The sequence below is a fragment of the Salmo salar genome, chromosome 22, assembly GCF_965601325.2.
Source record: "Salmo salar chromosome 22, fSalSal1, whole genome shotgun sequence".
Classification (NCBI taxonomy): Eukaryota; Metazoa; Chordata; class Actinopteri; order Salmoniformes; family Salmonidae; genus Salmo; species Salmo salar.
The window spans coordinates 21,067,631-21,095,000 of NC_138312.1; the positions used below are offsets into that span (position 1 = coordinate 21,067,631).

General features: G+C 45.4%; 1 pseudogene; it reads right to left on the reverse strand.

Annotated features, from left to right (window-relative positions):
* Positions 1 to 662: 662 nt before the first annotated feature.
* LOC145850375 (mitochondrial S-adenosylmethionine carrier protein-like) overlaps positions 663 to 27,370 on the reverse strand; it is a 72,224-nt pseudogene continuing 45,516 nt past the window's right edge.

Genomic DNA, 27,370 nt, shown 5'->3' on the forward strand with positions numbered 1-27,370 from the left:
TTGTTTGAAAAGACCACCTGCAATTTCATCCTGTTGTGGTGGGATGGAGTTTTGGACTGCCTGGTGATGTCACAGTCCTAGACAGTCCTAGAAATTGCTCTTTGCTACGAAGCTGATTTTGTTTCTTTTTGACTATTTTAATTGAAAACAATCACAGTAAGGTACTTAATTGTGAGAGAAATTATTTGATATTGAGATAAAAATGGCTGCATTTTACCTTTAATTACCCAGCTTTAGACAATGAACTTCACCGTCTAGAGACCTGGAGAAAGCGGTCACAAGGAACAAAAATAATCACAATAAGGTTCGTAGTATAAAACGATGGCTTTTAGTACCATTTCCACTCACACGTGGTCATACAGTGTAGCTACTCTGGCTCGGAGGTATACGTTTCTTTTGAAAGCGATCCATGTTGTTAAATAACTGGAATTCAGGCAGTTAAACTCAATCTGCAGTGCACTGATGAGCAGGAATGCCGATCTCGGGGTAATGCGATCAGGGATGACTCGCCACAGGCACCAGGTGTTCCTCCTCGGGTCCCGGGTCCTGCAAGACGAGGGCCGGTTCAGGCTGGGACAGCACAGCACAGGGCCCTGCAGGGACAACCTTCTATTCTCCCATCTGCCCTCCCCTCTCCTCTCCCCAGGCCAAAGACAGGGCCTTTATAGCAGAGTGAGTCGGACCTTCTCATAGGCTCCCAGGAAGATAAATCCTCCCAGATTGATGGACATGACTCGAGGTATACTGCCAGAAAACAGACTGAAAAGACAAACAGTTGCATCAGGTATTATGCACAGAGTAACATATCATTTTCTTTAACTTGCTCCATGTTTCTCAGCTAACCTGTATGTTCTGAGAGGGACTATTTTAGGGAGCAGGGGCCTACTAAGATTATCAAGAATCAGTTTTATGGAACAGAGGCAGTTGTAGAAGGTAGGAAACAGAAAGGATGTTTTGGAGTCAGTTTTGGAAACTAGGGGACTGGAGAGGCTGTTTTACAGTCAGTTTTAGAAAACTAGGGGACTCTCCAGGCTGTTGATGTTGTGGGGGTCAGGGGATGTGACAGGCCTTGAGAGAGACAGGCCATGAGAGTGCGCCAGTCTCTCAAGGCCCTTTTCCACACAGCTGTTTTGTGGATTACTGCTGAACCCCTGCTGGAACTCTCTCTCTCTGCATGACTGACGGCCAGTTGACATCCACACACATCCCTCTACTGACCATCCGTATGGCCGTCCAGCAACAGCCCCCTCAACTGGCTCAGCTCACACATCACGGATCAGCGCAGCCATTCCTCTATCTCTTTTTCTCCCTCTTTCTCTCTCCCCCACTCTCTTGTACACACACACACTAGCATTTACTCTCTCTCCACTTCTCCCTCTCTCCCTACTGACTGGACATATATTGGGTCCTGTCCATTGGACTGTTTTGTTGCTTACTGAGGAACCCCACCCTGACAATATGCCCCCGCACTTCCCTGTCTGTCTGTCTGTCTGTCTGTCTGTCTGTCTGTCTGTCTGTCTGTCTGTCTGTCTGTCTGTCTGTCTGTCTGTCTGTCTGTCTGTCTGTCTGTCTGTCTGTCTGTCTGTCTGTCTGTCTGTCTGTCTGTCTGTCTGTCTGTCTGTCTGTCTGTAGACGGAGAAGATGGCTGATGCTTTATGTGCTACCAACCGATTGTGTTTTTATGTAAATTGTTTTGCATTGTTTGTAACTTGTGTTTTTACTTGTTTTCTACATAATGTTGCTGCTAACGTCTCTTATGACCGAAAATAACTTCTGGACATCAGAACAGTGATTACTCACCACGGACTGGCAGTAGCTTTTTTTTATTTAACAAGTCCGACGAGCCCGATGTGAACGACGTACTGCTTTCCCGGGAACAGGCCCAAATCCCTGTCATTTGCGTGAAGAGACGACAGAGGAAAAGAGGACGGAGGTCGGGCTGCCTTCTGAGAAATCATAGGCGATCTAATAAACCCCCTCTGCCTTCCATTCTTCCAGCTAACGTGCAATCATTGGAAAATAAAATCGACGACCTACTATGAAGATTAAACTACCAACGTGACATTAAAAACTGTAATATTCTTATGCTTCACGGAGTTGTGGCTGAACGACGACATTATCAACATACAGCCGGCCGGTTATACGCTGCATCGGCAGGATAGAACAGCAACGTTTGGTAAGACAAAGGGTGGCGGACTATGCATATATGTAAACAACAGCTGGTCCACGATATCTAAGGAAGTCTCAAGGTTTGGCAACCTAAGGTAGAGTATCTCATGATAAGCTGTAGACCACATTAACTAACTAAAGAGTTTTCATCTGTATTTTTCGTATCTGTCTACATACCCCCACAGACCGATGCTGACACTAAGACGGCACTCAATGAGCTGTATTCCACTATAAGCAAACAGGAAACGCTCATCCAGAGGCGGCGCTCTGTTTTACCAAATTTCGATCAGCATGTTAAATGTGCAACCAGAGGGAAGAAAAACTCTAGACCACCTTTACTCCACACACAGAGACGCATACAAAGCTCTCCCTTGCTCTCCATTTGGCAAATCTGACCATCATTTTATCCTCCTGATTCCTGATGACAAGCAAAAATGAAAGCAGGAAGAAATAAAAAAGTGGTCAGATGAAGCTGATGCTAAGCTACAGGACTGTTTTGCTAGCACAGACTGGAATATGTTCCGGGATTCTTCCTATGGCACTGAGGAGTACACCACATCAGTCATTGGCTTCATCAATAAGTGCATTGATGACGTCGTCCCCACCAGAAGCCATGGATTACAGGCAACATCCGCACTGAGCTGAAGGCTAGAGCTGCCGCTTTCAAGGAGCGGGACTCTAACCCGGAAGTTAATAAGAAATCCCGCTATGCCCTCCAACGAACCATCAAGCTGGGAAAGAGTCAATACAGGACTAAGATCGAATCGTACTACACCGGCTCAGACACTCGTCGGATGTGGCAGGGCTTGCAAACCATTACAGACTACAAAGGGAAGCACAGCTGAGAGCTGCCCAGTGACACGAGCCTACCAGTAGCACTCAGGTCTGTAGACATGAAGTGCTTTGAAAGGCTGGTCATGGCTCACATCCACACCATTATCCCAGAAACCCTAGACCCACTCCAATTTGCATACCGCCATAATAGATCCACAGATGATGCAATCTCTATTACACACCACACTGCCCTTTCCCACCTGGACAAAAGGAACACCTATGTGAAAATGCTATTCATTGACTACAGCTCAGCGTTCAACCCCGTAGTGCCCTCAAAGCTCATCAATAAGCTAAGGACCCTGGGACTAAACAACTCCCTCTGCAACTGGATCCTGGACTTCCTGATGGGCCGCCCCTGGGTGGTAAGGGTAGGTAACAACAAATCCGCCAAGCTGATCCTCAACACGGGCACCCTCAGGGGTGCTTTCTCAGTCTCCAACACCATCATTAAGTTTGCAGATGACACAACAGTGGTAGGCCTGATCACCGACAATGATGAGACAGCCTATAGGGAGGAGGTCAGAGACCTGGCCATGTGGTGCAAGGATAACAACCTCTCCCTCAACGTGATCAAGACAAAAGAGATGATTGTGGACTACAGGAAAAGGAGGACCGAGCACGCCCTTATTCTTATCGACGGGGCTGTAGTGGAGCAGGTTGAGAGCTTCAAGTCCCTTGGTGTCCACATCACCAACAAACTAACATGGCCCAAGCACACCAAGACAGTCGTGAAGAGGACACGACAAAATCTATTTTAGGAAGACCCTAAAAATTGTCAAAGACTCCAGCCACCCTGTTCTCTCTGCTACCGCATGGCAAGCGGTATTGGAGCGCCATGTCTAGGTCCAATAGGCTTCTAAACAGCTTCTACCCCCAAGCCATAAGACTCCTGAACATCTAATCAAATGGCTACCCAGACTATTTGCATTGCACCCCCTCTATTACCTCAATTACCTTGACTAACCGGTGCCCCCGCACATTGACTCTGTACTGGTACCCCCTGTATATAGTCTCGCTATTGTTATTTTACTGCTGCTCTTTAACTACTTGTTACTTTTATTTCTTATTCTTATTCATATTTTTAAACTGCCTTGTTGGATAGGTGCTTGTAAGTAAGCATTTCACTGTAAGGTCTACACCTGTTGTATTCGGCGCATGTGACTTAAACATTTTGATTTGATTTGATTTGTCTCTGTCTGGCTGTCTGTCTTGGCTCTGCTCTGGCCACTAGCAGCTCTAACTGCTCGGAGTGCTCTAGCTGCTCCAGGACTGGCCTACGTAACACACCAGGCCCCAGAGACCTGGGACACCTGTGGGTGCTGGGGGGATGGTGGGCTGCAGGGAGGTTTTATGGCCCTCCATTTAGAAAACGGGGTCACAAATGGTCTAACCACTAACACATCAATTTTGTCAACTGAAAATCTGTACAAAGTGCCAAGCATGTCAGGGATCTTTCAACTATCTCAGCCATTCACGGAACTCCATGTTTAAAAATGCTCCAAGTTGGATTGGATGTTTTGGAGAGACTGCGCTGTGCGCATGTTTGTGTGTGTGTGCGTAAATGCTTAAGCTCGAACAAATGAGGAAGGGGACATTTCTCAAAGTGTATCATCCTGCCCTTCAGTTTGCTCTTTGCAGAGTTATCACCTTTGACTGAAATAGAAGTTAGCACAGGCTGTGTGTGAATCTCAACCTTTTCCATCACACGCGTTACTCACATGCGTTACATATCACAATATTGTACTCTTAAAAATGCGCATGTGCTAGGCTGACAGTTTTGTTCCTAGAACAAACCAAGGAAAACAATAGTCAAAAATGATGTCCCATTTTCAGTACCTGCACATGTGAACGCCTGTATAAGCACAGGTTCAGAACAGTTCTTCAGCGTTCTAAGATGATAAATTATCCAGACCACCTCCATATGTTTTGGCTCACTCAGCTAGAACAGTTTGTCACATCCTGTCTGGGAGAAGCCCCACCTGTGGAACAGAATGGCTGAACTTCTTCCATCTTCCCCTGGGGCTCTCTGACTCATTGTGACATCAGCGGCCCACCAGTCACACAGATCAGTCATGCACTGATCACCGGCCAATAACCTCTCAGCCTCCTGACCGCGCAGGCTAAAATTACCCTGAGGCCTCAGCAGGAGAGAAAGAGCTGATGATCAGCAGGAAGGCTTTGGTGTTAATCATGCTGAGAACCAGTGGTCTTAGATAAACCTCATCTCCTCATCTCTTTTTGATCAGGAGCATTGGTCTAAGAGACACACTTTTTTTCTCATTATTATCTGCTCAAAGGGGGTGCATAAATTTCACCTTCATCTGCACTAATGTGAAATAAATGGACAGTAGGCATTCACTAAACACATTTCACTAGACCTATGTGACAATAAAACATGTATTTATTAGAGCTTTCACCTTCTATGAGGTGACTATGGTGGAATCAAGGAAAACAGAGGGGTAGGCTATACTACAAAGCAGGATCAGTGAGTTAGCCAGCTAACTTAAATAAACAACCAGAAATGACTATTGCTTTTCTGGTTTATTAAAGTGAAAGTGTGAGATTTTGACAAATAAGGCCTTTGTCTACTTACCAAGAGTCAGATGAACTCATTGATACTATTTGAAGGTTGTTGAAGGTAGTTTCATGAGCCAATGCTAACAAGCGTTAGCGCAATGACTGGAAGTCTACAGACCAGCGAGTTGTACCTGTAGACTTCGAGCCATTGCACTAATGCTAGTTAGCAAGCAACATCCTTGAAACTACACTCAGAGACATACAAAATGCTATCCATGAGTTCAGTTGACTCTTGGTAAGTATAAAAAATTGCTTAATTCTTTAGAGTCTAAGACGTTGGGGGTGCTAAGATGACATGTGGAATTGTTTTAAGATGGTCATAATATGGATCATTTTGCTATTTGATTTTGAATTTTAGGACCCCTTTAGGTATAAAAAAAGTATTTCAAAATGATTTGATAAAATATACATTAAGCCTTTAATACTTAAGCCCATAGAAACACATTGAATAACACATTCATAAATGGCAAAAAGGACAGTACAAAAATAAATCATAAGAAACAAGGTTTGACGTGTCTGTCCTAAATCTAGGAGATATATAAAAAAAACGAATATATTTCCTTTTTTTTTTTACACATACAGTGGCTTGCGAAAGTATTCACCCCCCTTGGCATTTTTCCTATTTTATCACCTTACAACCTGTAATTCAAATTGTTTTTTGGGGGGTTTGTATAATTTGATTTACACAACATGCCTACCACTTTGAAGATGCTAAATATTTATATTGTGAAACAAACAAACAAACCCCCCCCCCCCCCCCCGCCAAAGTCAATACTTTGTAGAGCCCCCTTTTGCAGCAATTACAGCTGCATGTCTCTTGGGGTATGTCTCTATAAGCTTTGCACATCTAACCAATGGGATTTTTGCCCATTCTTCAAGGCAAAACTTCTCCAGCTCCTTAAAGTTGGATGGGTTCCGCTGGTGTACAGCAATCTTTAAGTCATACCACAGATTCTCAATTGGATTGAGGTCTGGGCTTTGACTAGGCCATTCCAAGACATTTAAATGTTTTCCCTTAAACCACTCGAGTGTTGCTTTAGCAGTATGCTTAGGGTAATTGTCCTGCTGGAAGGTGGACCTCCGTCCCAGTCTCAAAACTCCGGAAGACTGAAACAGGTTTCCCTCAAGAATTTCCCTGTATTTAGCGCCATCCATCATTCCTTCAATTCTGACCAGTTTCCCAGTCCCTGCCGATGAAAAACATCCCAACAGCATGATGCTGCCACCATCATGCTTCACTGTGGGGATGGTTTCTCAAGGTGATGAGAGGTGATGGGTTTGCACCAAACATAGCGTTTTCTTAGATTTAAAAAAAAAGAAAAAAATTATTTCACCTTTATTTAACCAGGTAGACCAGTTGAGAACAAGTTCTCATTTACAACTGCGACCTGGCCAAGATAAAACAAAGCAGTGCGACAAAAACAACAACACAGAGTTACACATGGGATAAATAAACGTACAGTCATTAACACAAAATACAAATCTGTATACAGTGTGTGCAAATGTACTAAGATTAGGGAGGTGAGTCAATAAATAGGCCATAGTGGCAAAATAATTACAATTTAGCATTAACACTGGAATGATAGATGTGCAACTAGAGATACCGGGGTGCAAAAGATAAAAAAATAAATAACAATATGGGGATGATGTAGTTGGGTGGGCGATTTACAGATGGGCTGTGTACAGGTGCAGTGATCGGTAAGCTGCTTTGACAGCTAATGCTTAAAGTTAGTGAGGGAGATATAAGTCTCCAGCTTCAGCGATTTTTGCAATTCGTTCCAGTCATTGGCAGCAGAGAACTGGAAGGAAAGGTGGCCAAATGAAGAGTTGGCTTTGGGGATGACCAGTGAGATATACCTGCTGGAGCATGTGCTATGGGTGGGTGTTGCTATGGTGACCAGTGAGCTGAGATAAGGCAGGGCTTTACCTAGCAAAGAGTTATAGACGACTTGGAGCCAGTGGGTTTGGCGACGAATATAAAGCGAGGGCCAGGCAACGAGAGCATACAGGTTGTAGTGGTGGGTGTATATGGGGCTTTGGTGACAAACCGGATGGCACTGTGATAGACTACATCTATTTGTAGTGTGTTGGAGGCTATTTTGTAAATGACATCGCCGAAGTCAGGGATTGGTAGGATAGTCAGTTTTACGAAGGTATGTTTAGCAGCATGAGTGAAGGAGGCTTTGTTGCAAAATAGGAAGCCAATTCTAGATTTAATTTTGTATTGGAGATGCTTAATGTGAGTCTGGAAGGATAGTTTACAGTCTAAACAGACACCTAGGTATTTGTTGTTGTCCACATATTCTAAGTCAGAACCGTCCAGAGTAGTGATGCTAGTCGAGCGGGCGGGTGCAGGCAGCGATCGGTTGAAGAGCATGCATTTAGTTTTACTAGCAGTTTAGAGCAGTTGGAGGCCACGGAAGGAGTGTTGTATGGCATTGAAGCTAATTTGGAGGTTTGTTAACACAGTGTCCAAAGAAGGGCCAGAAGTATACAGAATGGTGTCGTCTGCGTAGAGGGGGATCAGAGAATCTCCAGCAGCAAGAGCTACATAATTGATATATACAAAGAAAATAGTTGGCCCAAGAATTGAACCCTGTGGCACCCCCATAGAGACTGCCAGAGGTCCGGACAACAGGCCCTCTGATTTGACACATTGAACTCTATCTGAGAAGTAGTTGGTGAACCAGACGAGGCAGTCATTTGAGAAACCAAGGCTGTTGAGTCTGCTGATAAGAATGCAGTGATTGACAGAGTCGAAAAGCCTTGGCCATCTTCGATGAAGACGGCTGCACAGTACTGTCTTTTATCAATGGTGGTTATGATATCGTTTAGGACCTTGAGTGTGGCTGAGGTGCACCCGTGACCAGCTCAGAAACCAGATTGCATAGCGGAGAAGGTACGGTGGGATTCGAAATGGTCGGTGATCTGTTTGTTAACTTGGCTTTCGAAGACTTTAGAAAGGCAAAGGAGGATGGATATAGGTCTATAACAGTTTGGGACTAGTGTGTCTCCCCCTTTGAAGAGGGGCAGCTTACGAAAGAGAGGTTGAACAGGCTAGTAATAAGGGTTACAACAATTGCGGCGGATAATTTTAGAAGTTGCTGGCGGGGGATGCAGAGCTGTTGGCCGGGTTAGGGGTAGCCAGGTGGAGAGCACAGAAAGCCATAGAAAAATGCTTATTGAAATTCTCGATTATCGTGGATTTATCGGTGGTGACAGCGTTTCCTAGCCTCAGTGCAGTGGGCAGCTGGGAGGAGGTGCTCTTATTCTCCATTGACTTTACAGTGTCCCAAAACTTTTTGAAATTTGTGCTACAGGATGCACATTTCTGTTTGAAAAAGCTAGCCTTTGATTTCCTATCTGACTGTGTATTTTGGTTCCGAACTTCACGGAAAAGTTGCGTATCGCGGGGGCTATTCGATGCTAATGCAGAACGCGACAGGATGATTTGTGCTGGTCAAGGGCAGTCAAGTCTGCAGTAAACCAAGGGCTATATCTGTTCTTTGTTAAAACATTTTTGAATGGATGACCTAAAAGCTCAATTTTAGTCTCATCTGACCAGAGTACCTTCTTCCATATGTCTGGGGCATATCCCACATGCATTTTGGCAAACACCAAACATGTGTGCTTATTTTTTCTTTAACCAATGTATTTTTTCTGGCCACTCTTCCATAAAGCCCAGCTCTGTGGAGTGTACGGCTTAAAGTGGTCCTATGGACAGATACTCCAATCTCCGCTGTGGAGCTTTGCAGCTCCTTCATGGTTATCTTTGGTCTCTTTGTTGCCTCTCTGACTAACACCCTCCTTGTCTGGTCCGTGTGTTTTGGTGGGCGGCACTCTCTTGGCAGGTTTGTTGTGGTGCCATATTCTTTCCATTTTTTTAATAATGGATTTAATGGTGCTCTGTGGGATGTTCAAAGTTTTGGATATTTTTTTATAACCCAACCCTGATCTGTACTTCTCCCCAACTTTGTCCCTGACCTGTTTTAGAGAGCTCCTTGGTCTTCATGGTGCCGCTTGCTTGGTGGTGCCCCTTGCTTAGTGATGTTGCAGACTCTGGGGCCTTTCAGAACAGGTGCAGATATACTGAGATCATGTGACAGATCATGTGACACTTACATTGCACACAGGTGGATTCCAACTAATTATGTGAATTCTGAAGGTAATTGGTTGCACCAGACCTTATTTAGGGGCTTCATAACAAAGGGGGTAAATACATATGTAATGTAATATGTAATATGTAAATATTATATGTAAATATAAATGTAAATGTACATATGCACGCACCACTTTTCCATTTTTTATTTTTTTGAATTCTTTGAAACAAGTAATTTTTTCATTTCACTTCACCAATTTGGACTATTTTGTGTATGTCCATTGCACGAAATCCAAATAAAAATATATTTCAATTACAGGTTGTAATGCAACAAAATAGGAAAAACGCCAAGGGGGATGAATACTTTTGCAAGGCACTGTATTTAACCCAATTTTTGGGGTAGGCACAAAACTAACTTCATACTTAAAAAAAAACTGTACCGGTTACCTTCAGACGAGTCTCATGACAGAAAAACGTGAGAGTCTCCCCTTTGCAAGGTAAAGCTCCGTCTTATCTCAGCTCACTAGTCACCATAACAACACACGTAGCATGCGCTCCAGCAGGTATATCTCACTGGTCATCCCCGAAGCCAACTCCTCCTTTGGCAGTTCTCTGCTGCCAATGACTGGAACGAATTGCAAAAATCGCTGAAGTTGGAGACTTATATCTCCCTCACTAACTTTAAGCATCAGCTATCTAAGCAGCTTACCGATCGCTGCAGCTGTACACAGCCCATCTGTAAATAGCCCATCCAATCTACCTACCTCCCCATATTGTTTTTATTTACTTTTTTATTTATTTACTTTTTTTCTTTTTTAGACACCAGTATTTCTACTTGCACATCATCTGCGCATCTATCACTCCAGTGCTAATTTGCTAAATTGTAATTACTTCGCTGCTATAGCCTATTTATTGCCTTACCTCCTCACACCATTTGCACACACTGTATATAGACTTTTTCTATTGTATTATTGACTGTATGTTTGTTTATTCCATGTGTAACTCTGTGTTGTTTGTGTCACACTGCTTTGCTTTATCTTGGCCAGGTCGCAGTTGTAAATGAGAACTTGTTCTCAATTGGCCTACCTGGTTAAATAAAGGTGAAATAAAATAAAACTAAAATTGGACATGATTTCGAAAGAAACACACCTGCCTATATAAGGTCCCACAGTTGACAGTGCAAGTCAGAGCAGAAACCATACAATGAAGTCCAAGGAAGTGTTCCTAGATCTCTGAGATATAATTGTGATGAGGCATATATCTGGGGAAGGGTATAAAACAGTGTTGAATGTTTCCAAGAGCACAGTGGTCTCCGTCATTGGGAAATAAAAAAAATGGTGGAACTACTCAGACTCTGCCTAGAGCTGGCCGTCCGACCAAACTGAGCAACCGGGAAAGAAGGCCTTTGCTCAGAGAGATGACAAAGAACACAATGACTTCTCTGACCGAATTACAGAGTTCCTTCGCTGAGATGGAAGAACCTGCCAGAAGGACAGCAGTCTCTACAGCACTTCACCAATCTGGGCTTTATGGGAGAGTGGCCTGACGGAAGCGATTCCTGAGAAAAAGGCAGAGGACAGCACGCCTGGAGTTTGCAAACTAAAGGCACATGAAAGACTTTGAGAGCATAAGGCAAAAGATTATGTGGTCTGATGAGACAAAAATGTTACTCTTTGGCCTGAATGCTAAGCGCTATGTTTAGAGAAAACCAGGCACAGCTCATCACCCATCTAACACCATCCCTACCGTGAAGCATGGTGGTGGCAGCATCATGCTATGGGATGCTTTTCAGTGGAAGGGACTGGGTGACTGGTAAAAATAGATGGAACAACGAATGGAGCCAAATACAGGCAAATCCTTGATGAGAACCTGCTTCAGAGTGCAAACGACCTTAGACTGGGGTTTACATTCCAACAGGACAATGACCCCAAGCATACAGCCAAAGCAACATTGGAATGGCTTCAGAACAAGAATGTGAAAGTCCTTGAGTGGTCTAGCCAAAGCCCAGACTGTGAATTCTTATGTACTGTAAATTAGATATTTCTGTATTTCGTTTTCAATATATTTGCAAAAATATCAAAAACCATGTTGCTTTCACGTTGTCATTATGGGGTATTGTGTGTAGATGGGTCAGAGAAAAATTATATTTAATCCATTTTGAATTCAGGCTGTAACAACAAAATGTGGAATAAGTCAAGTGGTATGAATCGTTTCTGAAGGTTCTGTAGGTCATGAGAAGAGGAGTGGACTTGGTGAACTCATGTTGCCATTGTTTGTCTGTGTTTTGGCTTCATTCTGGTTGTGGTGGGAAGGTCCTGGCTGTTGTTGTGTTTTGGTTAGTGTGGTGAGGTTTGTAACATTGGTCTAACCCAGTTGTAAGGTACGCAGGCAGGGCTCGGCAGGGCTCTGGGGCACTGCAGACAGATGGAAGTACTTTATGGCTTCACTAGACTGCAATTGGGCCTATTACCATAATTATAGCTTTAAAGCCTCAGCAATTTGTTGCAGGCATGCTCCGGCGAACCTGCCAAGGCTTTTGCCCTATGGAATCACGGCCCTGCATTTCCCCCCTTTGGTTTTCCCAAAGAGACTGTGTATATCACTATCAGGGTAATGAATTTGTGGAATTCCTTCATGTTGTACGGATTATTGTGCTTGCTCCTTCAGCTGTACAGAAAACCTCTCACTGCAGCTGGTTTATGAGTAAATTAAGATAATCAGTTGGAGGAGAAGAGAAGGAAAAAATACCAGAAAAAGATAAACAAAATATCAAAGAGGGGAAACATCAAAGAATAGTCTTTGAATTAGGGGTGGGTTGCCGTGGCAGCTGGAAGGCTTAGGGTAGAGACTTTTCTACAGGGGATCCTTCTCAACTACTGGAAATCTGCTCTAGAGAAATATGGCGCCTTCATGAGCATCAGAAGAGCCGTGCAGTAAGCCCACCCCATCCCTGATCTCTCTCCCCAGCCGTGTGTGTTTAGGGAACCACCCTTGGGTTATTAAAAATCCAGTTAATGTTGAATCGGAACCTCTTAACAACATAATTGCACTCTGATTAGATTCCATTACTACAGCCTATTAAAAATATACACTGCTCAAAAAAATAAAGGGAACACTTAAACAACACAATGTAACTCCAAGTCTATCACACTTCTGTGAAATCAAACTGTCCACTTAGGAAGCAACACTGATTGACAATAAATTTCACATGCTGTTGTGCAAATGGAATAGACAACAGGTGGAAATTATAGGCAATTAGCAAGACACCCCCAATAAAGGAGTGGTTCGGCAGGTGGTGACCACAGACCACTTCTCAGTTCTTATGCTTCCTGGCTGATGTTTTGGTCACTTTTGAATGCTGGCGGTGCTTTCACTTTAGTGGTAGCATGAGGCGGAGTCTACAACCCACACAAGTGGCTCAGGTAGTGCAGCTCATCCAGGATGGCACATCAATGCGAGCTGTGGCAAGAAGGTTTGCTGTGTCTGTCAGCGTAGTGTCCAGAGCATGGAGGCGCTACCAGGAGACAGACCAGTACATCAGGAGACGTGGAGGAGGCCGTAGGAGGGCAACAACCCAGCAGCAGGACCACTACCTCCGCCTTTGTGCAAGGAGGAGCAGGAGGAGCACTGCCAGAGCCCTGCAAAATGACCTCCAGCAGGCCACAAATGTGCATGTGTCTGCTCAAACGATCAGAAACAGACTCCATAAGGGTGGTATGAGGGCCCGACGTCCACAGGTGGGGGTTGTGCTTACAGCCCAACACCGTGCAGGACGTTTGGCATTTGCCAGAGAACACCAAGATTGGCAAATTCGCCACTGGCGCCCTGTGCTCTTCACAGATGAAGCAGGTTCACACTGAGCACATGTGACAGACGTGACAGAGTCTGGAGACGCCGTGGAGAAGGTTCTGCTGCCTGCATCATCCTCCAGCATGACCGGTTTGGCGGTGGGTCAGTCATGGTGTGGGGTGGCATTTCTTTGGGGGGCCATGTGCTCGCCAGAGGTAGCCTGACTGCCATTAGGTACCGAGATGAGATCCTCAGACCCCTTGTGAGACCATATGCTGGTGCGGTTGGCCCTGGGTTCCTCCTAATGCAAGACAATGCTGGACCTCATGTGGCTAGAGTGTGTCAGCAGTTCCTGCAAGAGGAAGGCATTGATGCTATGGCCCGCCCGTTCCCCAGACCTGAATCCAATTGAGCACATCTGGGACATCATGTCTCGCTCCATCCACTAACGCCACGTTGCACCACAGACTGTCCAGGAGTTGGCGGATGCTTTAGTCCAGGTCTGGGAGGAGATCCCTCAGGAGACCATCCGCCACCTCATCAGGAGCATGCCCAGGCATTGTAGGGAGCTCATACAGGCACGTGGAGGCCACACACACTACTGAGCCTCATTTTGACTTGTTTTAAGGACATTACATCAAAGTTGGATCAACCTGTAGTGTGGTTTTCCACTTTAATTTTGAGTGTGACTCCAAATCCAGACCTCCATGGGTTGATAAATTGGATTTCCATTGATTATTTTTGTGTGATTTTGTTGTCAGCACATTGAACTATGTAAAGAAAAAAGTATTTAATAAGATTATTTCATTCATTCAGATCTAGGATGTTATTTTAGTGTTCCCTTTATTTTTTTGAGCAGTATATATTTGATAGTGCCTGAGAGAGAGAGAGAGAGAGAGAGAGAGAGAGAGAGAGAGAGAGAGAGAGAGAGAGAGAGAAGTGTGTTTTTGGGCCCGTCCCAAACCAAATCTGCTATTAACATCAAGGCCTGTAGATCTTAACTAAATGATGGCTGCTCATATACAAACCAGCATATTATTCACAGGGCTGTTTGGTTTAGGGCTGGCAGCCCAGCACTCCCTCCTGACCTGGCCTTTTCTTTAGGAGATGTCATAAACACATCACACATTCAGCTCCACACAAACCTTACCGTTGGCCCAACTAATGTCTTAATCAATAAGACTATTCAGACAAGTTATGTTTCTCGGAAAGCTCTTATTTCTGTTTTTCCAGGTTTCTGCTCTGAATTTATGTCCCCTCACTAGTGTTCCTACCATCAGGCAAACCTGATTATGCAAGGAACGGTAGGACTTTAAATCAGATAATGCAAAGTCAGACATTTTAAACAGGCTAAGATAAATGGTTTAAGAAATGAAAAACACATTTGTCATTCAGCAATAGAGACACTTTTTGAAATGTGTGCACAGGAACAGAAGGCTACACCAGCCTAGCTCTCAGGTTCCCCCAGAACGGCAGCGTGTGATGGGCCATACTCAACCTGTCAAGCCCCTACTCTTCCACACATCTAGCATCACCAGTGGAATGTTTCCACTCGCTACACTAGTCCCAGCCTGAGAGAGAGAGAACAGAGGAGAAAGAGAGAGAGAGAAAGTGAGAGAGAGAATGAACAAATAGAGGCGTAATGATGGATGGATGGATTGTCTTCTCCACTTTGTGCCACTTGGACAGACACCCTGTGTAGTTGTCCTCTTCCGCCTTCCCTCGTCTCTCTCGTCCCATCTTTCCCTTCACTGACATCTGTGGCAGCACAGGTGACACCCATAACCCCCCCACCACCCACACCCCACCTGCTGCAGTTTTATGCCAGAGGTCTTGATTGGGGGAGTTGGGTGAGGAGTGGAGAGACGCTAAGTGGTTTTAACCGTGAGGAGGGGAAGGACTAGCGAGGGAAAAGAGGATGGAGGGAGTAAAGACTGGAGAGGAGTGTGTGTGTGATGTGTGTGATGTGCCCAGCAGTAATACTTGGACCCTAATTATTTGTGAAATCACAGGGGAATCCTGTGGATTCCTACATCTGATTTGTCTCATTCTCCCCTGTTTCTATTGGAGGGGCTGAGAAGAAACCCCTCTCTCCTTTACTTGTCCCACAAGTCTTCTTTTCCCTCTTTTCCCTCGGCCACAGACAGCCCACTCAGAACAGGCCTACGCTGACACTACATTCTCCCTCTCTCTATTTGGCTCTTATTCCCTCTGTCCATTCCTCTGAACCACGTCCCCTCATTCCCTCTGTCCATTCCTCTGACCCACGTCCCCTCATTCCCTCTGTCCAATCCTCTGACCCACGTCCCCTCATTCCCTCTGTCCATTCCTCTGACCCACGTCCCCTCATTCCCTCTGCCCATTCCTCTGACCCACGTCCCCTCATTCCCTCTGTCTATTCCTCTGACCCACGTCCCCTCATTCCCTCTGTCCATTCCTCTGACCCACGTCCCCTCATTCCCTCTGTCCATTCCTCTGACCCACGTCCCCTCATTCCCTCTGTCCATTCCTCTGACCCACATCCCCTCATTCCCTCTGTCCATTCCTCTGACCCACGTCCCCTCATTCCCTCTGTCCATTCCTCTGACCCACGTCCCCTCATTCCCTCTGTCCATTCCTCTGACCCACGTCCCCTCATTACATTTGTTACTAGATGTATTTGCTGCATCTAGGGACCTGTTGTACACTCTTAGAAAAAGGATTCTTCGACTGTCCCCATAGGATAACCCCATAGGATAACCCCATAGGATAACCCATTTTGGTTCCAGGTAGAACTATTTTTGGTTCCAGGTAGAACTCTTTTGGGTTCCATGTAGAACCATCTGCGTAAAAGGTTCTACATGGAACTCAAAAGGGTTCTACCTGGAATCAAAAAGGGCTCTTCAAAGGGTTCTCCAATGTGGACAACCAAAGATCCCTTTTAGGTTCTAGATAGAACCTTTATTTTCTAAGAGTGTACTGTAGCAGTGGGGTTCACTGCTGGATATGTACCATCTCTCTGGCTTCTGTTGTTCCTCCTCTCCCCTCCTCCAGTTCCCTTAACCCATGTAGTAGACATAGACAGTTCAGTCAGAAAGTTAGTCCTGGGTGAAGGTGGGACCTGTTATAGCAGTAGGCTCCAGAGGCAGGGATGTGCCAGGCTCAGACTGGGGACCTGTTGTACACAGTAGCAATGGGTACAGCTTTCAGTGGGCACAGTGCTATGTGTGCCAGGCTGTGGGCAGTGCAGCGTGGTAAGAGTCCTGTTCTGTGTTTTTACAGGTTCAGTTGGACACTGAGGAACAGTCCGAGACTTCTCTCTGAGCCAGCATCCAGCAGGCCTACCCCTGTCCCAACCAACATTGCCCTGGCCTGGCCTTGGCTCTGCACAACACAGGTCTTTCATTCTGCCAACCAACCAGCCACGGAAATAAACTTTTCATCTGCAACAGGAGGAAACTAATGTGACAAGCTCCAACACCGCCATATCCCATCAACACCACTCCTCCCCTCCTCCCCTACTTGTCTCTCCCCCCACGCCTCAGTCCTGTCTGGGCTTGTGCAACCAGCGTGCAAGGCCAGGGCGAGGGAGAGAAGGGAAATGAACTACTTTGGGGGATCATATATGGCTTTTTATAGTGGCTCTGAACATGCTACACTGTGTGTGTGTTTTAGCACTTGTCGGAAACATGCGCTGGTCTAACAATCAGCTAATATTACGTCAATGAAAGCCAAAGTGACCTCACCCCTAACTTTATAACCCCTGCTAAAACACGTTTATGGCAAATGTTCTGACACATTATGCAGCATCTTCACACAAGAGCCACGTCAAACCAACTGAAGTGTTACAGAGTACAAAGTAGTACGGAACAGTCTGTCTTATCCAAGGACACAGAGGGGGCGGGGGAGGCTTGGGGGTGCACCTGAACTCACAACACCCCCACTAACATAACACAGAGAGACACTAACCAGTCAGGGCAGTCAGACAAACACAGGAGCTAGCAGAGTAAACGCCTGGAGAGAAACCCAGGACAGGACAAGCAGAGCAGAGCCCAGCACACAGAGCCCAGCGCTAGGCTAACACAATGACACTAGCCTTCTGTTCCTGCTCTCTCGGAGAGAGATGAGAGGCCTTTCTGCTCTGTCCGATCCAATGGAAACTACTCTGGCCTGTCCAGATGTGCTACAGCTAACATTAAATTATCCACACAAACATGTCCACCGAACACTGTCCATTCAACACTGGGCTGTGGAGAACACAGAGGGAATGTGCGTGTCACCACTGTCCCTGAGTAACCCTACTCTGTTCCGTTCTCCATGGGAGTGCATCTCTGCTGAGCTTTGACTACATTAGGGAACTGCAGTTCACTGTGGGGATTTCCATCTGTGAGGCGACAGACAGACAGAGAGACAGACAGAGAGACAGACAGACAGACAGACAGACAGACAGACAGACAGACAGACAGACAGACAGACAGACAGACAGACAGACAGACAGACAGACAGACAGACAGACAGACAGACAGACAGACAGACAGCGTTGAACAGTATTGTAGCTGGCCTGGTGTGGTGTGGGTCTTACCTTGGCCAACATGATCCTGGTCTTAGCCACGTCCAGGGGATTAGTGACGAACGCTTCTACTCCAGCGCATAACTTACACACACATACTCACAAAATGAGTGCACTGCAAACATTTCTGTTCTCTAATGACAAATACATAAAAGCTCTCTTATGGCCTCCCTATGCAATATTACCAGAATTGACATCAATCTAATATTTAGATACATTTCATGATTAAATAGGATACATTGAGACTCTCAAAATATGTGTTTCCCCAATACAGGCCCATCCCCATTCCTGGACCAGATGCACTTGTCCTCCAGCTCCACTGTCACAATGAGGCCCACGCCTAACTAAACACACACTGTCTGTCTCAGTCTGTCAGTAGCACCCCTCTCCTCCCATCCATGGCTGCTCTTCTTTATGCACAGCTAGAAGAGTCGTTACCCCACTCATCTCCCCCTCTACCCAAACCCAGGCCAAGTTGGAGGCCCTGTATGCTGAAGGTTCCAAGGATGTCCCCATTAAGAGGAGAGGAGGGGGAGGAGAGTTGCAAACCCTCGTTACCCCCTCAGTGTGTCTCTGTCTACGCTACATAGCAACTGGTGTCAGTAAACAGGGACATATGGGCCATTGAAGAGCAGTGAGGGAGAGGAGCTGACTGACGCTTGACCATGTAAATGTCATACATGGAAATGTCATACATGTAAATGTCATACATGTAAATGTTATAGGAGGTTTCCAATAACCATTTCTGAATGCACGGGCACATTTACCATTGTTTTAAGCACTGTATGGAGAATTAGTATGGATTTGACTAGCTGGGAGTACGTAGCAGACTACTTTGACTTCATTTTCACAGGTGTAAGGAAGCTTTACTTGCCCAACCCTCACCAAGGATACTGTAGACTCTGTTAATAAAACATACTGGATACTACTATATCCTCATGGTATCCATTCAATCTGATACATTTGGGCTCTTGAACTAGCGTAAAATCACATGAATGCATCCACATTATGATCAAGGTTAAATGCAAATCAGTCAATGAAGTGATTTTAGCTCAACCCAACTTAGTGTTCTGGCAATGAAGTGATTTTAGCTCAACCCAACTTAGTGTTCTGGCAATGAAGTGATTTTAGCTCAACCCAACTTAGTGTTCTGGCAATGAAGCTGTGGTTTCAACAGGCGGTTCTTAAAGGGTAAGAGGCAGTGCCATGATGGGTCTCTTACCCTTTAACACAGGTAGTGGAATAAACAGTACCAGTCAAAAGTTTGAACACCTGCTCATTCAAGGGTTTTTCTTTATTTTCACTATTTTCTACATTGTAGAATAATAGTGAAAACATCAAAACTATTAAATAACACATATGGAAGAACCACGTAGTAACCAAAAATGTGTTAAACAAATCAAAATATATTTTATATTTGAGATTCTTCAAAGTAGCCACCCTTGGCCTTGATAACAGATTTGCACACTTTTGGCATTCTCTCCACCCGCTTCAGGAGGTAGTCACCTGGAATGCATTTCAATTAACAGATGTTCTTTGTCAAAAGTTAATATGTGAAATTTCTTTCCTTCTTAATGCATTTGAACCAATCCATTGTGTTGTGACAGGGTAAGGGTGGTATACAGAAGACAGCCCTATTTGGTAAAAGCCCAAGTCCATATGATGGTAAGAACAGCTCAAATAAGCAAAGAGAAACAACAGTACATCATTACTTTAAGACATGAAGGTCAGTCATTCTGGAAAATTTCAAGAACTTTGAAAGTTTCTTCAAGTGCAGTCGCAAAAACCATCAAGCGCTATGATGAAACTGGCTCTCATGAGGACCGCCAAAGAAAAACAAGACCCAGAGTTACCTCTGCTGCAGAGGATAAGTTCATTAGAGTTAACTGCACCTCAGATTGCAGCCCAAATAAATGCTTCACAGAGTTCAAGTAACTGTTCAGAGGAGACTGCGTGAATCAGGCCGTCATGGTCGAACTGCTGCAAAGAAACCACTACTAAAGGACACCAATAAGAAGAAGAGACTTGCTTGGGTCAAGAAACATGAGCAATGGACATTAGACCGGTGTAAATCTGTCCTTTGGTCTGATGAGTCCAAATGTGCGATTTTTGGTTCCAACCGCAGTGTCTTTGAGAGACGCAGAGTAGTTGTGGTTCCCACCGTGAAGCTTGGAGGAGGAGGTGTGATGGTGTGGGGGTGCTTCACTGTCTGTGATTTATTTACAATTCAAGGCACACTTAACCAGCATGGCTAACACAGCATTCTGCAGCGATACACCATCCCATCTGGTTTGCTCATAGTGGGATTATCATTTGTTTTTAAACAGGACAATGACCCAACACACCTCCAGGCTGTGTAAGGGCTATTTAATCAAGGAGAGTGATGGAGTGCTCCATCAGATGATCTGGCCTCCACAATCACCTGACCTCAACCCAATTGAGATGGTTTGGGATGAGTTAGACTGCAGAGTGAAGGAAAAGCAGCCAACAAGTGCTCAGCATATGTGGGAACTCCTTCAAGACTGTTGGAAAAGCATTCCTCCTGAAGCTGGTTGAAAGAATGCAAAGAATGTGCAAGCTGTCTTCAAGGCAAATGGTGGCTACTTTGAAGAATCTAAAATCGAGAATATATTTAGATTTGTTTAACGCTTTTTTGGTTACTATATGATTCATTACGTGTTATTTCATAGTTTTAATGTCTTAACTATTATTCTACAATGTAGAAAATAGTGAAAAAAAAGAAAACCTTGAATGAATAGGTGTGTCCAATCTTTTGACTGGTACTGTATGATGACTGGATCACACATACTTTATAAGGCATGATATGGGGAGGTGGACTGAAACCTGGGCATCCCTCTTGGTCCGATGTCTGTTGTGCAGGGAAATCAACTCAACTCAGAGCATGTGCTGTGTCCTCCTCTCTCATCCTGGCTTGCTCTCTCCTATCTCCCCCATCTCCTTCTTCTTACCTCCTTCTCTCCAGAGGTGGAAAAAGTACCCAATTGTCATACTTGAGTAAAAGTATAGATACCCTAATAGAAAGTTATTCAAGTAAAAGTGTAAGTCAGCCGGTAAAATACTCCTTGAGTAAAAGTCTAAAAGTATTAGGTTTTAAATATACTTAAGTATCAAAGTAAATGTAATTGCTAAAATATACTTAAGTATCAAAAGTAAAAGTACAAGTATAAATAATACAAAATTATTAGCACCAGGTGGGGTGGCCTATGTCCATGTCTCTGGTCCTCAGTGTGCAGTGTCCTCAGCCCCAACCCAACCCACAGCTCCCATCAATCTGCTTTCTGTCTGGCCTGTCACACATACCGGTACTCAAGAGTTAAGAGTAACTCTGTCTTTCTCTCTTACTCTCTGTGTCTGTCTCCCTCTTTGTCTCTGTATCGGTCTCTCTCTCTGTTACTCATGCACTCTCTCACACTCTCCACCGCTCTCTCCCTCTCTTTCTCCCTCTCTTTCTCCCTCTTTCATTCCACCTCCCTCTCTCTGCTACAGGCCTCACTGCTCAGGGGGTCAGACAGCTGCACAGGCCCCAGTCCCAAGGGCGGGCCCTTCTCCCCCTCTCATGGTCTCTCCTCTCTTCTCCTCCTCCTCTCCTCCTGTCCTCTGGGCCCCTGATGCTCATCTGTTCTGAGACACAACACTGAAACCTAGCCCTGTAAGTGTGGAGCACTTACTGACGGTCTGAGTCAATCGACCAATAACTCTACCCCTATCTACAGCAAAAACAATCAATCAAACCAGTGCCTTATCTTTTTTCTACTGTTTCTTTTATTTTCAGACCTGTGCCGCAAGTGAAAGACTGTGCCAACTGAGGCAACCTGTGTGGAATTCTTCAGGAATGTGGCTTCGGTAAACTTTCTATATTCCTGGCCCTCTACCATCCCTCTCTCTCTGCCTTTCCCAAAGCAGCATATAATCCTCTGCACCTGCAAAAGCTCCTCACACTGCAGCCTGCCAAAAAAAGGGTGTGTGACCTTGCCTCCATGACCACTGAGTCTGAGAGCGAGAGCTAGAGATAGAGAGAGAGAGAGAGAGAGAGAGCACTAGAGAGCTGGAGAGAGAGAGAGAGAGAGAGAGAGAGTTAAAGAGAGAGAGTTAAAGAGAGAGAGGGGTGGTTATGAGAGTTATCAGGCGCATTAAAAACATCTCAAACCTCATCGGAATCGGCCTGGGGCTGGGAACCAAACGGCGCGGCTATTTTTGTGTACTCTTCTCCGTCTTTGGAGTGATGTCATTCACTCTTTTCCCAAGCACATTACAGGACAAGAAAGAGAGGGGGAAGGAGAAAGGGGAAGACGTGAAAAAAGTCCCAGAGACGAGGATTGCAGTAAAGGTCCCCAAAATTCCTCAGCTCAGCAGAAAAGGCCTGGCTGATAAAGTTATACTGTACTCATAATATGAGAACATAATCATTTATTTAAGCACTTATATTATCATGTTAATGGCGGTTAAGTCTCATCCAAGTCAAGAGGGAACAGAATGGAGCCAGCTGAAGAGAACTGTCTGCAGTCTACGCTATCTTGCCAGAGTTAAGAAACAACATTTGTTCAATATTCACCATGGAGCTTATGGATTTGGACCAGCTCAGGCCTCTGTGTTCCATATTTCTGTGTTGATACTCAAATAGTGTAACATGAGGTGCTAGCTGGGTCAACGTCCTATAAAACAGGTTGAACTGGAACCTTAACTAATTCCTCACCCATAGCTAATTACACAATACCTCACCCATAGCTAATTACACAATACCTCACCCCTAGCTAATTACACAATACCTCACACCTAGCTAAATACACAATACCTCACCCCTAGCTAATTACACAATACCTCACCCCTAGCTAATTACACAATACCTCACCCCTCGCTAATTACACAATACCTCACCCCTAGCTAATTACACAATACCTCACCCCTCGCTAATTACACAATACCTCACCCCTCGCTAATTACACAATACCTCACCCCTAGCTAATTACACAATACCTCACCCGTAGCTAATTACACAATACCTCACCCCTCGCTAATTACACAATACCTCACCCCTAGCTAATTACACAATACCTCACCCCTAGCTAATTACACAATACCTCACCCCTAGCTAATTACACAATACCTCACACCTAGCTAATTACACAATACCTCACCCCTAGCTAATTACACAATACCTCACCCCTCGCTAATTACACAATACCTCACCCCTAGCTAATTACACAATACCTCACACCTAGCTAATTACACAATACCTCACCCCTAGCTAATTACACAACCTATACTTGTCTTGTTTGGGGTTGCTGTAAAACAACAAACATTCCCTCCTGAACGCTGGTTGGCATGACAGGACTGAATGCTGTTGGATTGTGTTGGATTCTGGCGTAGAGTTCTGGTTGTAGTTGGGCTGCAGGTTCTGCCCGAGGACTACAGATAATTCATGGTCCTTCTTGAAAACACATTTTGATAGTTTGGTTGCCCTAGAATAGATGAATCAGGGATGATTGCTGCAATTGAGGAACAGCATGGAATAATTACAAATATAAATCCCCATGCAAAAGTAATCTCTAGCATACATGCCCTCTTCATAACACACACACACACACACACACACACACACACACACACACACACACACACACACACACACACACACACACACACACACACACACACACACACACACACACACACACACACACACACACACACACACACACACACAAAAGTACACACACACGTACACACAAGTACACACATACAGTACACACACTCAAATTAAATACACACACAAATACACAAACCGCAAAACACCCTTGCACAGTGTGGAGAGCTGGGAGAGCTGTCAGGTACAGTACATGGTTGGGATGCGTCATGTGTATTCCATTAGGTTGCAGATTAAAAGGGAGACTTTGTTTTCCACATCAAAGGCCTGTATGTGTGGTGGGAAACCTCTCAACTCTCTCTCTCTTCTCCTTCATGAATAACGATTAGAGGTAAATCTGCCTGGTCATGGAGAAAATGGAGGATAGACCGACCTCATTCTCATTCTCCTCTATGTGTGTGTGCGTGCGCGCTCGTGTGTGTGTGTGGTGCTTAGACTTATGTGGTGTGTTTCAGTCTCATGGTTTTAGTAATGATTACATACTACGTCAGTGATAATAAGCTGTGTTGGTTTGGTGGGCCATGGGAGGGGGACACGACATGTGCGTGTTGGTGATGTTTTTGTGGTCAGAGGGCATGCCTTGTGGGTTTGGTGATTGCTCTGGTTAATTTGTTGAGTGAATTTGATTTACAGGGGCTAAATCCTAACTTGTGAAATGTGTGCAAGTTTGACCGAAAATCATGCAATGATGTCAGTGAGATATTAGCATGAAAGTTTGAGTTGTGTGTACGTTTCTCAGTATAGATTGATCACACAGTGTGCAAGTGGAATGAATCACGGCTCTGCTGATCTGTATTGGTTGGGTGACGTGTGAGGAGCTCTTGGAGTCTGCTGACAGCTGTTCTGTGCTGGCTGTGATGCTGGCTCTGTATGAAACAGAAATAAAAGGCTGTAACGCAGCACATTTCTACCCCCGGAGCAGATGTGGAGCACAGGGTGAGAATGCCACACACAGACACACACATATAAACTCACATAGTCTCCCGACTCTCCCAACAGCCAAAACATACCTATAAATGTTAGCTAGCTATTCGTTTTATTTTTCTTGAGTTTCACTCTATTGTCCCCTCTACACTTTTGTGTTTTTTTTTCAGGCCAGGGATCTCAAGGAGAGACTGCAATTTACCCAGGCTGTTAGGGGAGAGGAGAGGGGTGAGAGGCAAGAGGAGATAAGAGAGGATGGGAGAGGAGAGTGAAAAGGTGGAGAGGGGCCAGATTCCAGAGCTGGCCTGTCCAGTAGAACTCTTCCCTAACGACTGTGTGCAGATAGCCTGGAGTGCAGGCCTTTGAGAGGGTGACAAAGAGGGGCTTGTGAATGATACGTCTTACTCTGGAGAACTTCCGTCCCCTGCTCCCCCCACAACTGTGTGGCCCATTGTCCCCCCTCCCTCCCCTCCTGATCCGTCCACGCTGTGCTGCCCGTTTGGGCCTAATGTTAATGGAATGTTCTGAAGCCCGCACCCGGAGACATGATGTCACCCTCACTAATGCTGTCTTTTCAAAGACAAATGGCTTTTTGTGTGTCCAGGGCCAGACAATGGAGAGAAGGAGGAAGAGAGAGACAGAGTTAAAGAGAGAGAGATAGATAGAGAGAGCGAGGGAGAGAGACGGTTGACCATGCTAGAAGTGGTTGACTAATTGCTTCTCCATTTGATGGTAGCCGTGGTGACCCATTAAACGAGGGTGTAATTTCCTATTTTGTACTGTCCAGGAGATATGGCCTAGTAGGGCCGACTCAGCTGTAAATGTGTCAGAACATAAGCAGCCTATTATGACTTTACTGCACCATCATTACAGGGACAAACTACAGCACAAAGAGACAGAGTGGAGGGTACATACCTTTACATACTCCCACAGTGGAACTGGACCAGAGAGAATGGGATCGGAAAATAAAGAAAAACAGAAATGTGATAAATACAGCCTGTCATTATCAATCAATATGTAATATTTATATCAACACTTTCAAATAATCTTAAAGACAAGAAAATGTCAGACCAAAAGCCTATCAAACACCTTGGTAAGAATGACAAGACTATTCCTGGTACACAACCAAATGAACTATGTCCCTTCCTTTGGAGTTGTGACTTTTCCGTGGCTTTACATGGTCAAAGGTCACAATGATTCTCATGGTGCAATCCATAACACAAGACATTGGAAAAGGGAATGATGTCATGAGCATGTCCTTATTTCACAGAAGAGCCATGCTAGTACTCCCGCTGTCCTGAGGTCAGCTGTATGACATCATGTCATCCACATGGACAGGACGAGATTTACTGGATCTGGACCATGGAGAGCTGGAGGTGGAGGTAGGGTGGAGAGATGGAGATAGGGTGGAGAGATGGAGGGGTAGAGAGATGGAGGTAGGGTGGAGAGATGAAGGGGTGGAGAGATGGAGGGGTAGAGAGATGGAGGTAGGGTGGAAAGATGGAGGGTTGGAAATGGAGGCAGGTTAGAGAGATGAAGGGGTAGAGAGATGGAGGTAGGGTGGAGAGATGGAGGGGTGGAGATGGAGGTAGGGTGGAGAGATGAAGGTAGGGTGGAGAGATGGAGTGGGGGAGATGGAGGTAGGGTGGAGAGATGGAGGTAGGGTGGCGATATGGAGGGGTAGAGAGATGGAGGTAGCTTAGAGAGATGGAGGTAGGGTGGAGAGATGGAGTGGAGGAGATGGAGGTAGGGTGGAGAGATGGAAGGATAGAGAGATGGAGGTAGGGTGGAGAGATGGAGGGGTAGAGAGATGGAGGTAGGGTGGAGATGCAGTGGGGGAGATGGATGTAGGGTGGAGAGATGGAGGGGTGGAGATGGAGGTAGGGTGGAGAGATGGAGGGGTAGAGAGGTGGAGAGATGGAGTGGGGGAGACAGAGGTAGGGTGGAGAGATGGAGGGGTGGAGAGATGGAGGTAGGGTGAAGAGATGGAGGGGTGGAGAGATGGAGGGGTGGAGAGATGGAAATATGGAGATGGGGGTAGAAAAAGTGTGTAGCCAGGCCCTGGTTCCTGAGGAGCCTCTACCACAATCCCTCTCTCATTCTCTCTTCTACCACTCCTCTTTCTCTCACGTACACACACACTCTCTCCCTCTATCTGCCGTCTCTCCCTCTGTAGCGATGATTCATAAATAAGAGGGCTGTGGTCTGGAGCTCAGGGATAGGCTGATAAAAGAAGGAGGGGCTGGGAGAGTGACGGAACGCTGCCACTGGAAACGCACCATCAGCTAACACAGGAAGTTACAGGGAGAGGAAGTCAATGTCACTGTCTACTGGACGGGGAGTGGACACTCTAAATTTCGCCCCCGTTGATCCTAGCAACAACAGGAGCGTTCATTCAGTTGGCCTCACATGTCTCGGAAGCTCAATTACCAAGACAAACTCAGCCTAACCTAATAGTGTCTGGGTCTGGGCAGACATACACCAACCTAACCCTCCTCTGGTCCTGCCTCTGCTGCTTCTCTGGAGGACAGCCTCACTTAGCTCTTTATAGGCTACTTCTGGATACAAACAGCTTAACCAAGTGATCGGTTCTCTCTCTGTCAGACAGCACCTTTCTCTCTCTCCAATGTCTCTCTCCATCGTTGCTTCCCTCTCAGCTTGGCAGACAGTATTTGTTATGAGGAACATACTTACCCAAGCCGTGTTATGAGCTTCATGGCAAGCAGAGAGTGTTGGTTTCCAAGTTAGAGGATCACTCTAACAG